The 16,409-nt window shown below is 43.3% G+C and overlaps 1 protein-coding gene across 14 annotated transcripts in view; it reads left to right on the top strand.

Annotated features, from left to right (window-relative positions):
- GRAMD1B (GRAM domain containing 1B) overlaps positions 1 to 16,409 on the top strand; it is a 269,048-nt gene that overhangs the window by 142,404 nt on the left and 110,235 nt on the right. The window contains exon 1 of one of the 14 annotated variants that reach the window (XM_077964560.1): positions 10,294 to 10,433. The exons of the other annotated variants lie outside the window; for them this stretch is intronic. The gene's annotated coding sequence lies outside the window, so the exon portion shown is untranslated. Of the gene's footprint in view, positions 1 to 10,293; positions 10,434 to 16,409 lie in introns of those variants that run through there. 14 annotated transcript variants of the gene reach the window in all.

A 16,409-nucleotide genomic window follows, 5' to 3' on the forward strand; every position in this document is an offset into this window, starting at 1 on the left:
TCACTTTGATTTGCGTTTGTTGATTGAACCATCCTTACATATGTGGGATAAATCCCACTTGGTCATGATGAATGATCTTTTTAATATATTGTTGAATTCAGTTTGCAGGTATTTTGTTGAGAATTTTTACATCTGTATTTACCGGGGGTATTGGCCAATGGTTTTCTTTTTTTAATATGTCTTTGTCTGGTTTTGAAATCATTAATACTGGCCTTGTAGAATGAATTGGGAAGTATTCCCTCCTCTTCTATTTTTTGGAATAGTTTGAGTAGGATTGGTATTAGTTCTAGAATTCAGCAGTGAAACCATCAGGTCCCAGCCTTCTCTTTTTACCGGGAGACTTTTTATTATGTCTTTGATCTCATTACTTGTTATTGGTCTGTTCGGGTTTTGGATTTCTTCATGATCCAAGCTTATGTTTATGTGCCTAGGAATTTTTCTGTTTCCTCTAGATTTTCCAATTTGTTGGCATACAGTTGCTCATAGTAGCCACTAATGATCACTTGAATATTGGTGGTATGATGCTTTACATTCCAACAATGTCAGTTGTAATGTCTCCTTTTTCTTCTCTGATTTTATTTATTTAGGTCTCTCTTTTTTTCTTAGTTACTCTGGCTAAAAGTTTGTCAATTTTGTTTTACTTTTCAAAAAGCCAACTTTTTGCTTCATTGATCTTTTGTATTGTTTTCTTTGTTTTAGTTTCATTTATTTCTGCTCCCATCTTTATTATTTCTTCTAATTTTGGGTTTGGTTTGCTCTTGCTTGTCTAGTTCTTTAAGATGCATTGTTAGGTTATTTATTTGAATTTTTTTCCATGTAGACACTTTTTTAGCTATAAACTTCTTTCTTAGTACTGCTTTCACTGTATCTCGTAGATTTTGATATGTTGTGTTTCCATTATCATTTGTTTCAAGAAATTTTTCAATTTCCTCCCTAATTTCTTCATTGGCTCACTGATCATTCAGGAGCCTATTAATTTCCATGTGTTTGTGTATTTTCCAAAAATCTCGCTATTGATTTCTAGTTTTATTCCATTGTGGTCAGAGAAAATGTTTGATATTATTTCAGTTTTTTTAATGTTTTAAGACTTGTTTTGTGACCTAACATATAATCTATCTTTGAGAATGATCCATGTGCTAAGGAGAAGAATGTGTATTCTGCAGCTGTTCGATGAGATGTTCTGTAAATATCTATTAGGTCTATTTGGTCTATAGTGCATATTAAGTCCAATGTTTCTTTGTTGATTTTCTGTCTGGAAGATCTGTCTGATGCTGAAAGTGGGGTATCAAAGTCTCCAGCTATTATTATATTGAAGTCTGTCACTCTTATTAGCTGTAATAATGTTTGCTTTATATATCTGGGTGCTCTAGTGTTGGGTGCATATATATTTACAATTTGTTATATCCGCTTGCTGAATTGACCCCTTTATCATTATATACTGACCTTTGCGTCTTCTTGCAGTTTTTGTCTTGAAGTCTATTTTGTCTGGTATAAGTATAGCTACTGCTCTTCTTTGGTTTCCATTGGCATGGACTATCTTTTTTCATCATTTTATTGTCAGTCTATGTGTATCTTTAGGTAAAATGTGTTTCTTGTAGGCAACAGATCATTCTATCTTATTTTTCATCCATTCAGCCACTCTGTGTTTTTTGATTGGAGAGTTTAGTTCATTTACATTCAATGTTATTATTGATACATAAAGACTTAACTCTTGCCATTTTGTTGTTTGTTTTCTGGTTATTTTGCAGTCTTCTCTTTCTTCTTTCCTTCCTTCCTATCTTCCTTTTAGTGAAGATGATTGTCTCTGGCATGATTTAATTTCTTGTTTTTTATTTTTTGTGCATCGATTGTGTGTTTTTTTGATTTGAGGTCACTATGAGGCTTGCAAATACTATCTTATAAGCCATTATTTTAAACTGATGACAGCTTAACACTGATTGCATAAACAAACTAACAAACAAAAACAAATAAAACCTCTACACTTTAATTTGGTTTTTAGCTTTTTGTTGTTCTTTATGTCTTATTGTACTTTCTGTGTCTTGAAAAGTTGCCATAGATATTATTTTTGATTGGTTCATCATTTAGTCTTTCCATGGAAGATTAAGAGTACATTATACAATACAATTGTATAAGTGTTATAATATTCTGTTTTTCTGTGTACTGTTATGTGGGAGTTTTGTACCTTTAGATGATTTCTTTTTGCTCTTTAACTTCCTTTTCTTTCAGATTAAAGAACTCCCTTTAGCATTTCTTATAGGACAGGTCTGGAGTTGATGAAATCCCTCAGCTTTTGTTTGTCTGGGAAGGTCTTTATTTCTCTTTTATGCTTAAAGGTTATTTTCACCAGATGTACTATTCTAGGGTAAAAGTTTTTTTTCCTTCAGCCCTTTAAATATGCCATGCCACTTTTTCCTAGCTTGTTTTCACTGAGGTTTGCACTGAGAAATTTGCTGCCAGATGTATTGGAGTTCAATTGTATGTTATTTGTTTCTTTTCTCTTGCTGCTTTTAGGATCGTTTTTTAAAATCCTTGACCTTTGGGAATTTGATTACTAAATGCCTAAGGTAGTCTTCTTTAGGTTAACTCTGCTTGGTGCTCTATAACCTTCTTGTACTTGAATATTGATATCTTTCTCTAGGTTTGAGAAGTTCTGATATCATCCCTTTGAGTAAACTTTCTACCCCTATCTCTTTCTTTAAGGCTAGTAACTCTTAGATTTACCCTTTTGAGGCTATTACCCTTTTGAGGCTATTTTCTAGATCTCATAGGCATGCTTCATTGTTTTTTATTCTTTTATCTCCTCTAACTATATTTTCATATTTCATATAGTTTGTCTTCTAGCTTACCAATTCTTTCTTCTGCTTGACCAGTTCTGCTATTAAGAGGTTCTGATGCATTCTTCAGCATGCTAATTGCATTTTCCATCTCTAGAATTTCTGCTTGATTCATTTTAATAAGTTCAATCTCTTTGTTAAATTTATCTGATAGAATTCTGAATTCCTTCTCTGTGTTACCTTAAATTTATGAATTTCCTCAAAACAGCTATTTTGAATTCTCTGTCTGAAAAGTCACATATCTCTGTTTCTCCAGGACTGGTCCTTGGTGCCTTATTTAGTTCATTCGATGAGATCATGTTTTCCTAGATGTGGTGTTGATGCTTGTAGATGTTCCTCGTTGTCTGTGCATTGAAGAGTTAGGCATTTATGGTAGTCTTCACAGTCTTGGCTTGTTTGTGCTTCTTCTTTTTGTGAAGGCTTTTCAGTTGTTGGAAGGCATTTGGCCCCAAAACTCAATAATGTTGTGGTTCTTGTCTACTCATGGAAGTGCCACTTTGGTGGTCTTGGATAACATCGAGAAGAATTCTCTGTATTGCCATGCAGAGACTCTTGTTCTCTTCCCTTACTTTCTTCCAAACAAATGCAGTTTCTTGCTGTGGTTAGCCTCCTGGAACTGACAGTAGGGAAAGAGAAGCACCCCCATGGCCACCCCATGGGGACTGCACTGGTTCAGATCTGAGGCCAGCACATTACTGAGTCTCACTCAAAGCCTGCTGTAACCATGACCTGGTTACCCTGTAAGTTCACTCAAGATCCTAGGGCTTTACAATCAGCAGGTGACAAAGCCAGCCAGGTTTATGTGCCTCCTTTCAGGGCAACAAGTTCCCCTAGGCCCCAGGTCAATCCAGAGGTGCTGTCTGAGAGCCAGGATTGAAGTAGGAAACCTTAGAAATTTACCTGGTATTCTATTCCACTGCAGCTAAGCTGGCGGCTGGGTACGGTGGCTCATGCCTGTAATCCCGGCACTTTGAGAGGCTGAGGTGGGCGGATCATGAGGTCAGGAGTTTGAGACCAGCCTGGCCAACACAGTGAAACCCCGTCTCTACTGAAAATACAAAAATTAGCCGGGTGTGGTGGTGGGTACCTGTAGTCCCAGCTACTTAGGAGGCTGAAGCAAGAGAATCACCTGAACCCGAGCTGAGATCTTGCCACAGCACTCCCCAGTCTGGGTGGTAGAGCTAGACTCTGTCAAAAAAAAAAAAAAAAAAAGAAAAAAAAAGAAAAAAGTTAAGCTAAGCTGGCATATAAACCATAAGAAAAAGTCCCTCCCACTCTTCCCTCCCCCTTCCCAGCCAGAGGAGCCTCTCCCTGTGGCCACCACCACCCACCACTGGCCCACAGGGGTTTTTTCCAGGCCACTGCCGATGTTCACTTAAAGTCCAAAGACTCTTCATTCAGCTTGTGATGAATGCTGCCAGGCCCGGGACTCACTCTTCAGGGCAGTGGACTCCCCTCTGGTCCAGAGCAGGTCCAGAAATGATGACCAAGAGCCCTGAACTGGACCTGGGGACGCCGAGAGCCTGCTTGGTGCTCTACCTCACTGTGGCCAAGCTTGTGCTTGAGGTGCGAGACAGAGTGCCCTTTACTTTTCCCCCTGCTTTTCTCAAACTGAAGGAGCCTTTTACCGTAGCCTCCACAGCTGGGTTCAATGCGAAGCCTCGCAATTGCTGCATCCTCCCTCTCCCAAGTGTACAGATTCTTCTTCATGCTGCACATCCACTGCTGGAAAATAAGGGAGGGGGGCACTGGAGATTCAAGACTTTCTTTCCTGCCCTGTTCAACGTCTCCTTCAGTTATATGAAATTACAACCAGGTACTGTAATCGCTTACCTGACTTTGTTTCTTACAATGGCCCTTTTGGTGTGTAGGTAGTTTAAAATTTGTTGTTCCTGTAGGGGCAATGAAGTACACCGGTGTAGGCTTCTATTCAGCCATCTTGCTATGCCTTAATATTTTCTTCCTCCATGGCCATGGGTAAGTGTTCATGTCTCCTTGATTCTGAGTGTGCCACTGGTTAGACATGGTCCTGAAGCAGTGGTCTTCAGCCTTTTAATGTGATTCAGAATCACAAGCAAAGCTTATTTAATATGCAGATTCCTAGGCCCTACTCTTAGATTCTGAGTCCTGTGGACTGGGAAAGGCCTAGGAATTTGCACAGTTAACATAGATCCCTAGTGATTCTGGTGCAGATGGTCTTGGACCATGCTTTCAGAAATGTGCTCTTTCTCCAAAAGCATTGCTGATAAAGAAAATATAAATAAAAATGCAAAATAAAGAGAAACACGCCCCGAGCCCTGATGCCTCCTGTGATCCTAGTCTGGCTAATATCTGGCACACAATTTAATAGGGCTGGGACATGGAAGGGTCTTTTGATACCTAGCTTGGTGATGTGGTTTAATTGTGACCCCAAAATATATGTATTGGAAACTCAGTCCCCATTGTAACAGTATTAAAAGGCATGGCTAATTAGGATTAGATTAGGTCATCAGGGTAGAGCCCCCATGATGGAGCTGGTGGCTTTAAAAGAAGAGGGAGAGAGACATGACCTTGCCCTCTCGCCATGTGATACTCTTTTCATGTTATAACACAGGAAAAAGTCCCTCACCAGGGAATTTTTCAAGATGTGGTTCCATCATCTTGAGAACTTACCAACCTCTAGAACTATAAGAAATAAATTTCTTTTTTTTTTTTTTTTTTTTTTTTTGAGATGGAGTCTCGCTTTGTGGCCCAGGCTGGAGTGCAGTGGCCGGATCTCAGCTCACTGCAAGCTCCGCCTCCTGGGTTTATGCCATTCTCCTGCCTCAGCCTCCCGAGTAGCTGGGACTACAGTTGCCCGCCACCTCGCCCGGCTAGTTTTTTGTATTTTTTAGTAGAGACGGGGTTTCACCGTGTTAGCCAGGATGGTCTCGATCTCCTGACCTCGGGATCCGCCCGTCTCGGCCTCCCAAAGTGCTGGGATTACAGGCTTGAGCCATCGCGCCCGGCCTAAATTTCTTTTCTTTATAAATTAACCGGTCTGTGGTATTCTGTTATTGCAACAGAAAAAAGGGCTAAAATACCTGGGGACACAACTTCTGTGTCCCTTACCTGTCTTCTGCATAGTCCAAGAATCATCATTCGGTAGCAAGGAGAAAGGTGGGTGGAGGGGTATGTAATTAAGTTACTCATTCCATCTTATCTGTTACCAACTTTACAGGTTACTCAGTGCCTCTTTTCTTATCCTCGGGCATGTGAGCAATTAAACACTGGCTCCATTTCTTTTTCTTTGCCATTTCTCCTTAATCTAAAGGTGTAGCTTTTCCACTGAGAGGTGGAGAAACCCATTCTGACCCTGATTCAAATGGTGGTGGGGTGGGGAGATGGGCTGTGGGAGTGCAGGTTGTTTGAGTGCACCCCCCACTTCCCCACACAAAAGCTCCCTTGTGTCTTTTATGTGAGCATGATGGGTGAATTAGTCAGTTGAATTTGGAATTGGAATTTTGAAACTCTTTGTTTGGTTGACTTTTGAAACTCCACTACAAACTTGCTGTGGGATCCACAAGGGGAGCAATTTCTCCCACTCATCTTTTTTTCCCTTTAGAAGTGAAACAGATCTATTATCTGTGTTTCCTTTTTCTGGACATCTTAAATGATGGATAGGTTCAACTGGCTGAGAGTTATCCTTGTAAATAAGGGTATTTTGGCTGGACGCAGTGGCTCACACCTGTAATCCCAGCACTTTGGGAGGCCGAGGCAGGCAGATCACTTGAGGTTCGAGACCATCCTGGCCAACATGATGAAACCCCGTCTCTACTAAAAATACAAAAAAGAGCCGGGCGTGGTGGTGCATGCCTGTAGTCCCAGCTACTTGGGAGGCTGAGGCAGGAGAATCGCTTGAACCCAGGAGGCAGAGGCTGCAGTAAACCAGGATCGTACCACTGCAGTCCAGCCTTAGGTGACAGAGCAAGACTCCATCTCAAAATAACTAACTAACTAAATAAATAAATACCAACAGATGTGACTCTTAAGCAGAGACTCAAGAAGTCCGATGCTCTATACTCTCCTAATCCATACATTTCTTCTTCAGTACCTATATCAAATGATGATATGCTTGTATGTGATTCACTTCCACAATGGGAAATTTGCTAAAATTAATTGGAGTCTTTTTAAGTGAAGACATTGATAACTATAGGAAGCTTTCACCAATCTACAAATGTGACCAGTAAATCCAAGAAAATGCAGAATGCCTGTGTACTTTGTGGAGGAGCAATATTTGTGTTCTAAGGTAATAATAATGGTATTATTATTAAAATAATAATAGATACCTTGATACCTTTTTTATTTTTGGAGACAGAGTCTCTTGTGTCACCCAGGCTGGAGTGCAGTGGCGTGATCTCGGCTTACTGCAACCCCTGTCTCCCGGGGTTCAAGTGATTCTCCCACCTCATCCTCCCGAGTAGCTGGGACTACAGGCACACGCCCCCACTCCTGGCTAATTTTTGTATTTTTTGTAGAGACAAGGTTTCATCATGTTGGCCAAGCTGATCTCAAACTCCTGGCCTCAAGTGGTCTACCCACCTTGGTCTCCCAAAGTGCTGGGATTATAGTCGTGAGCCACCGTGCCTGGCAATGGATGCCATTTTGAGAGCATATTATGTGGTTAACACTGTGCTTTTCCTACGCTATCTTATTATAGAAACTCTGAAAGGGAAATTACTATTATACTCATCTTCTAGATGAGGCTTAGATTGTCCACTGTGAGAGCTTGTTAGTAGCATAGGTAGGATTCAATTCCAGAGGTCAAGTTCTTTTTTGTTTGTTTGTTTATTTTTATTTTATTTTTATTTTTTGAGACACAGTCTACTCTGTTGTTTACTCTTGTGATCCCATGGCTGACCGGGAGCTGTGGCTTTCTACCTCTTCCCATCATCGTGAGAAAGTATTATAAAGCATATTGCTAACCTGAGAAGAGATCAAAATTCAAAATGCAAAGGATGGCCCATGAGAAGTCAGGGATTGTTTGTACTGTCATTCCGAACCCTTGTGTGATAAGCTCTGAAGTCCTCTGCAGCCTGGGGACAGGACGTTTGTGAACATTGGCACAGGCGTAGGAGTGAGTTTCCAGGGCAGGGCATGGTAGCCTTATGCAGTCATGATCCTTTCCATTTTTGAAACACTTATACAACTTTGTCATCTGAAAGCACAGTGCAAGGGACCAGCTGCTGACTGGAGGTGGTGCGATTGTGCCTGGAGATGGTAGGTAAGGGAAGGAGCTGTGTAACCAGACCAGAGCTAGCTTTGCATTGGCACCAACTGCAGGTGGCTTGGAGGGCTGAGGGAACTCATGGAGTCCCCATTGTTCTTAAACCCCCACCCATACCCCTAAGATAGTAATTATAAAGACAAGATTATTTTAGTTAACATTGATTGACTGTGCCTATTATGTGTCAGTTACTGCATTTTCATTTAAGTTTCACCTTTTTTTTTTTTTTTTTAGATGGAGTTTCGCTCTGTCACCCAGGCTGGAGTGCAATGGCACAATCTCGGCTCACTGCAACCTCTGCCTCCTGTGTGCAAGCCATGCTCCTGCCTCAGCCTCCCAAGTAGCTGGGAGGACAGGCACGTGCCACCACCACACCTGGTTAATTTTGTATTTTTAGTAGAGACAGGGTTTCACCATGTTGGTCAGGCTGGTCTCAAACTCCTGACCTCAGGTGATCTGCCCTCCTTGGCCTCCCAAAGTGCTGGGATTATAGGTGTGAGCCACCGCGCCCAGCCAAATTTTACCATTTTTTAGTTACTGCGTTTTCACTTAAATCTTACCATTTTTCTATGAAATAGTATTATTATGACCTCCATTTTATAGATAGGAAAACTGAAGCTTAGAGAAGTTTTATAAATTATATAATATCAAGCAGCTATTAAATAATGTGCTAGAGTTCGAACTGGGAAATTTGACTCCAGATTTCAGTCACTGTGCTACACTGTCCTGTCCAGTTCTAGAGGCTGAGGCCGAGGTAATGTCACTCATGTTTCTGTTGCTTGTTGGGGGGGGCGGTCTCAGGAATTGCTAGCAGCTAAGGGAGGTGGATTTCCCTTGGCCTATCATGTTTTTCCCTGAGGAATTCAGGCATAGAACAGCACTGGTACCCGCCAAGGCCTTCAGTCTTGGACGGGTATGAGCTTCCCTAAGCAAGCCACCATGGGAGGCTGACAGCTTCCACTTTGTCCAGCCTGCAAGGATTTGTATTCAGAGTCCTTTCTCTCTTTTCTTGATGTCTCCCTCATAGCTGAGTATGTGGTACTAGAGATGACTGACCCCAAAGGCTTAGCTATTTCCTTTTCTCCTAGAAACTGATCTTCAGTTCTCACCACCTGTGTTCCTCCCTCCTTATCTTGACTGCTTCAGAAACTTCCGCCTCAAGCCCTCATAAAACAACCTGACTTCTACAGAGAGCAGTGCAGCTTGGCAAGACCAATTCAGACTTGACCTTTGCAGCAGTGACTCCCGTTGTGCTAATTTGTCTTATGCCAGGCAGCTTCTCTCCATTCACAGCTCCTCTCTGTTTCACCTCTCTCCTCCCACTTCCAACCAGCTCAGTTTCTCTGATTTTCTTTTTTAAGACAAGATATCACTCTGTTGCCCAGGCTGGAGTGCCATGGTACAATCCTGGCTCACTGCAACCTCCGCCTACCAGGTTTAAGCGATTCTCGTGCTTTAGCCTCCGGAGTAGCTGGGATCACAGGCGTGCGCCACCACGCGCAGCTAATTTTTGTATTTTTAGTAGAGATGGGGTTTCACCATGTTGGCCAGGCTGGTCTCAAACTCCTGACCTCAAGTGATCCTCCAGCCTTGGCCTCCCAAAGTGCTGGAATTACAGGCTTCAGCCACCACGCCCAACCAGTTCTCTCATTTTCTTTATGACTTTTCTTTATTTCCATGTTGACTCTTATTGTTTGTGATGACATTTTTCTACCACTCTCCAAAAGCCCCTCTTAATGTTGGATACCTCGTTCAGCAAGTATCTTCTGTTGTATTTCCTTATTCCTCTTTTTCTGTCTTTTCCTTATTTTAGTGACTGTCTCACCTCTCTGTTTCAATGTCTTAAAAAATATATAAATTTTTGGCTGGGCGCGGTGGCTCACGCCTGTAATCCCAGCACTTTGGGAGGCCAAGGTGGGCAGATCATAAGGTCAGGAGATTGAGACCATCCTGGCTAACACCGTGGGAAACCCCGTCTCTACTAAAAAATACAAAAAATTAGCAGGGTGTTGTGGCGGGCGCCTGTAGTCCCAGCCACTCGGGAAGCTGAGGCGGGAGAATGGCGTGAACCTGGGAGGTGGAGCTTGCAGTGAGCCGAGATGGCACCACTGCACTCCAGCCTGGGCAACACAGCGAGACTCTGTCTCAAAAAATAAAAAATAAAAATAAATAAATAAATAAATAATTTTTTTTTTTTTTTGTAGAGACAGGAGGCTCTCACTCTGTTGTCCAGGGTGGTCCTGAATTCCTGGCCTCAAGTGATTCTTCCCCTCAACCTCCCCAAGTGCTGGGATTACAGACATGAGCCATCATGCCCAGCTTGTTTTGATGTCTTTGTTCACCTAAAACAGCAGGTGGGTTTGACTGCTGTCCACTCTACCTCTACCATCATCAATTCTGTGGAGGATGTAAAATTTTCCTGCTCTGGGGTAAGAGGTCACATGGATTAGGGGAAGACAGGTGGTAAACCACTGAATGAAAAACAAACACCTAACTTTTAGGTTATATTTGCTATGTGCCAGACACAACTCTAATCCCTTTACATATGTTATCTCAGTTAATCTTTGTAACAGCCTATGACTTGAATATTATTATTATCCCTGTCTTATAGATGAGGAAATAGGGGCACACAGGGCTAAGTAACTTGCTCAAGATTCACAGATGGTGGGTGAGTGGTCGAGTCAGAATTCAAGCTGAAACTCTTCCTCATGCTTAGCTGCCTCTAGGAGCTGATGGTTAACAAAAGAAAAGGCACTGAAGCAGATACACATCCTCATGGGAACACAGACACACTGCCCTGTTTCTCTTTCACTCTCCCTCTCTTTCTTCCTTCCTCTTTCTTTCTCTCCCTCTCTTCTGTCTAGATAACCTGTCATCTACGTATATAGGGAGCATCTACATCTAGTGACCTCTCAAGGTCTTCCTTATTTCAAGTCCCTTGTAGTTCTGTAAATCTCTTTCTGTTTCATCACCATCTTTTCAGTTTACAATCAGCACCCAGACTCTCGAAAGAAGGGATTTCACCTCCTTGGCAAAAGCATTTGATCTGTATTTATAGGCTTAGGACAGGCAGAGAGATCAAGCCGCACACTCTGTAAGCAATGCAAACATGGCCGCAGCACTGCCCGTTATTCAGAACTACATGTCCCAGAGTGCAGCGGGGGAGGTTGATGTGACCAGGGTTTGAAACAGCCTCACTCAGTTTCCTTGCAACCCCACCTCCCAAGAGGCAGCTGCCATGGAGGCTCTTCCTAAAGAAGCAGGTGCAGTGTCCAACCTTGGAGTTGTCCTTAGGGAACTTGGTGCTTGTACTTCCCGCAACCCCTTCACCCACACCCCTGCCAGAACTCATTCCAGCCTCTTTTCAAAAGCATCTGTTTTTTTTTTTTTTTTTTTTTTCCTGTCTCTCTTTAACTTGGTGTATAAGTACAGTGATTAAGAAGTTAGGAAGTAATACCCAAAGTAAAGCAATTAGTAGAGATAATTGCCCTAGAGAGAGAATGATATTATAAAGAGGCATTTCTTTCTGTATTTCATTAAATATTAGGCAAAATGAAATGAGCCTAAGTTGCTGAAGAGGGAGCTTCTGGTCTCTAGTTCAAAAAGCAAAAAGCAAATGCATACAATAGAGAAACTAGTTATCTTATGAATAATTATTTAGATCAAGTCCTTTCTGGTTAGTAGCAGCAGAGGTAGGGATTCAATTGGTTTTATTTAGACAACCTGCATTAGTACCCCTCCCCCTCTCCCCGACCCTGTTTTCTCTTTCATTCTCTTTTCTTTCTGGAGTTTTCTTTGACTCTGGGACTTCTCCCCACTCTCATTAAAGCCTAGGACTCTCCCCTGCCTCCTGCCCAGCCCCAACTTCTAGGTTGTCTACTCTGCAGTTAACAGCACTCTTCCTCCTGCTTTAAGTTCAGACGTATGAATCGCTGTGTAATATACATATGGTGCTTCTGAAGCCTTCTGCACATGTTCACCATCCAGGGCTGTATCACAGTTCTTTAAAAACTGAGTCAGTAAATGCTTTTGGTCATTCAGGTGACTGGGTGGACCCCCATTAACATGGATCTGATTTCTGTGTGATTTTGATGTAATAGAACATCCGTCTCCATTGATACTAGCCTTCTGCTCTCCATGTGTTTGTACATTTGACTATCAGCCCAGGAACAAAGAGGATGGCAGGCCTCAGCAAGAGCCAGAAGAAACCTTACAGGCCTCTGGGCAGAGAAGATGACATGTAGATTGGCATGGCCCCCACACCTTTGGTTTGTGGTGGGGGTATGATTGATTACCTCTACTGCAGTGCTAGCAAAGCCTCATGGCTTTTCAAGTTTATTATATTCAAGACCATGGTCTAGGGCTTATAGAAACCAGGCAATAGGCTAAAGGAATCCATCTATTGGCCTAAATTCCACTACTGTCATCCTCAACCTTTTTTTTTTATTAGTGTAGGATGGAATATGAATGGGAGAAGTGTTGAATTCCGTTTATTGTGGCTGGAAAAAAAACCATGTTCCTCTAACAGGATGTGTGCCTGTATCAGGATATATATCCTTCCCCCAACCTCAGTTTAAATCAGAGTAGTTAAATTAAAATAAATTAAAATAAGGTGAACATGAGCAAATTCATTTAGATAAATACTTTTTATCTAAAAGCAATTTTCACTGTACATAGGACATAGGAGATTTGTTTAAATATATATACCAACCTCTGAATAGTCCCAAGATTTTTTTCTTAATGTTTAATAATGCATTTTTTATAATTTGCCATCTTCAATTTAAAAAAAAGCCCTCAAAGGGAAGTGTCAAATTGAGGTTTTATGTTCTCTACCGAACTGTAGTAACAGGGAGCAAGACTTGGGTGCAGATTGAGGAAGAAAATGTTGAGAGGTAGGAAATTTGGTATTATGATGTTTAGTGGAAAGGGATTTGGACTTAGTGAATATGGGGTGAGTCTCAGTTCTGCTCTGCTGACTGTGTGATGTTGGACAAGTTGCTTAGAGTCTCTGAATCTCAGGTTAGTTATCTTTAAAATGGGGGAAACAGTCTTGACCTGACAGGGTTCTCAGTGTCCAAGGAAGTAATGGATTTGGAAATGATCTTCTATTTTCTGCTGCTATAACAGAACACCACAGGCTGAGTAATTGATAAAGAAGTGAAGTTTATTTAGCTTATGGTTTTGGAGGCTGGGGAATCCAAAAGCGTAACACCAGCATCTGGGGAAGGCCTCGTGCTGAGTTACCCCATGGCAGAAGGGCAAGAGAGTACCTTAGACAGGAAGAAAGTCGGTTGATCTCATCCTTTTATTGGGAGCCCACTCTTATGATAACTAACTTACTTTCAGGATAACTGAATCAAACCATCCATGAGGGCCACTCTCATGACCTAATTACCTCTTAAAGTTTCTACCTCTTAATACTATACTGTTACAGTGGCCATTAAATTTCAACATGAGTTTTGGAAGACACATTCAAACAATAACAGAAATGCATTGTAAATTATGGAGCACTATATAAATGAGAATTGTCACAGCTGTTGTTCCTGTAGTTAAGCCAGACCCGTGAGCACAACACTGTGTGTTGTCAGTGTTACCAATTTTTTGGAAAACTCTTTCCTAGTCTATATTGATCTACCTGATTGAGTTGTTTGGTTATAAAGTCAGACTTGAACAGAAGCAAGGTAATAAATGATCATGCAATCATTGCTTTCTTTTTTTTTTTTTGACAGAGTTTTGCTCTTTTTGCCCAGGCTGGAGTGCAATGGCATGGTCTTGACCCACCGCAAGCCTCTGCCTACTTGGTTCAAGTGATTCTCCTGCCTCAGCCTCCCAAGTAGCTGGGACTGCGGGTGTGCACCACTATGACTGGCTAATTTTGTATTTTTAGTAGAGATGGGGTTTTATTATGTTGGCCAGGCTGGTCTCGAACTCCAGACCTCAGATGATCTGCCTACCTCAGCCTCCCAAAGTGCTGGGATTACAGGTGTGAGCCACTGTGCCTGGCCGTGCCTTCTTTTTTAAATTATATTTTACTCTATCTAACACTTGCTTTGTTGTTGTTGTTTTTTTTTCTGTGGTCTGGGGGCTGGATTGGGAGTAGGTGTGGGGGAGGAAACGAAGAAGTAAATAAGGAGGGGTCATTTTTCTCTGAGGATCTCACCATTTCTGAGGGTAAAGTCTACATGGAAATGAGCACTGGGAGACTGACATCCTTGTTTTGACCCTTTGGCCTTTTATCTGGGCCTGTTTCCTCATCTGCAAAATGGGAGCTGAAGCTGTAAGGTCCCATTCACCTGTAACCTTTTGTAGATGTGAGATAACAAGCATGAAGGAACCAATGTCCTTAACAGAAGAAAGGTTAGCATGTTTCAGGGGCTGCTACAGGGGAGCTGATGGGGGAAAATGATAGGAGGGAGGTACTTGGCGATGCCTCAGGAACTACATGGGTGTTTTTCTATAGATTATTCTTTCTGATTGGGAGAAATATCTTTAAATATTTGGATGGGTTTATTTTCATGTTTTTGTCAGGAAGATGAGTGGCTCACCAGAGCATACACCCCGTTTCCTCACCAGTTTCTAGGAGCCTTGCTCTGTCGTATGGATGCCAGCTCTGGCACCGCAAACACACACAGTGAATATATGTACTGTGTTTTAAGAAGAATCCTTGCACTGTCTTGGGAATGTGAGCAGCCTGCTCCTCTCTTCCCAATAGGGCTGAGATACTCTGATCCCCTTCCCCGGGGCTCCCCTCATGGATGAAGCTTATCCCAGGTTGACCAAGTAAAGTGGGCCAGAGAGGAAGCTGTAGTCACTGCAAGCGAGCGGCCTGTCCCTGCTGGGCAGGAAACCTAGAGTGATGAATGGGGCTGGATGAAGTCATCCTGCTCCTCCAATCAGACTGCTCGGAGAGAGCCAGGGGCCTCTGCAGATCCAGCCAGGCTGCCGGCTGCTCTCATGTACCTTTAGACAGAGGCTGTGAGTCTCTGGGAGTGGAGTGGGGGTGTGTGAACCGCCCGCTCCTGGCTCCTGTGTAGGCCTCAGTCAGTCTGAATGTTATTGCAAGGTGAGTGGCTTCACCGGGCGAATTTCTCTCCTTTTGCATTCTCCACCTTGCCGTGCCAGGCTCCGGCTTTGTGGCTCCGGCACTTCCTTGCACAGCACCTTTCTGCTTCCAGCCGAGTGCCTGCACCTTCTTGAGGTTCTCACACCCGCCTGCCCCCCACCAGCCGCTGACCTTCTCCCTTCCTGCTCCCCCCAGCTCTTGCTCATTACCTGCCAGCTGGCCTCTTCCCACATGCCCCCCTCATCCTGACCTGTGGGTACCAGTTGGCGGGGTGATGGGAGGGCAGGCCTCCATCTTTGTGCCTTCTCCCTCTCAACAGGGGGAGCCTGGGAAGACCCACACTTCGCTCCTGGGAAGAAGTACCAGGCCAGGGGAGGTGCCCCCTGACTCAGCCTCCTGGGTGTCTGTGGAACACAGACAGGAGACAGGGCCCCCCTACTTGGTGTGGACCTCCAGACTCTGACCTCTTACCCGGAAACTGAGGAAGTCCCAGGGGGGCCAGAGAGTAGAAATAGGTGTCTTATTTTCCCCAGCCTTCCAGAGGGGTGGTGTGTTCTCCCTGGGTGGACGTTTGTGACTCTGCCTTTTCTCTCTGGATGGTGCCGCTGCTCCTTAGGCCAAGCAGAGATCATGGAGCCGGCTGACATGGCGACAGCAAAGGTAGGATGGAAATGCTGCCGGCCGCACTGTGCGTAAGTGGCTTCGCTTGGCGAGTTCTGCCTTTGGTTCACTTTTCTCTCTCCTCCTCTCCCTCAGCCCGCCACTCGTGAGCATCCAGGGGCTGTGTCAGAGTGGAGGGAAATGTTGTGAGCACCAAGACCTCAGGAGAGGCGAGGAGGTGCCAGGTCCTACAAAGCACATGCCCCACCGTGGTGTGCTTGGAAGTCGGAGTGGGTGGATGAGGGGTGCAGGGTGGAGGGTGGAGGTATCTGTAGCTTTCATCTGCACTCACTTATATGTCCCTCTTTTTCTTTAGTCTTGCCCTATTTTTTGTTTCTCTTTATCCTGTCTCTTTTTCAGTTACGCCTCTCTTTTACTCTCTCTCTCTCCGTCTTCTTCCTCTGCTTCTTCTCTGCACTGCATTCCATTTGTGCAACCTCCATACTTTCTTTTTACCTTCTGTTTGCTTCTCTTTTCCTTCTCCCTGTTGTATAAGGAATGGGTGGGGTTGGTGCGGGCTGGACCGTCTTAAAAGCAGAGACTGCCTCTCATCCTGCAGCAGACGTTGGCCTTGGGATTGGAGAGGAGTTTGTATGTGAGTGGCAGA

This window comes from Macaca mulatta, chromosome 14, assembly GCF_049350105.2.
Source record: "Macaca mulatta isolate MMU2019108-1 chromosome 14, T2T-MMU8v2.0, whole genome shotgun sequence".
NCBI classification, from domain to species: Eukaryota; Metazoa; Chordata; class Mammalia; order Primates; family Cercopithecidae; genus Macaca; species Macaca mulatta.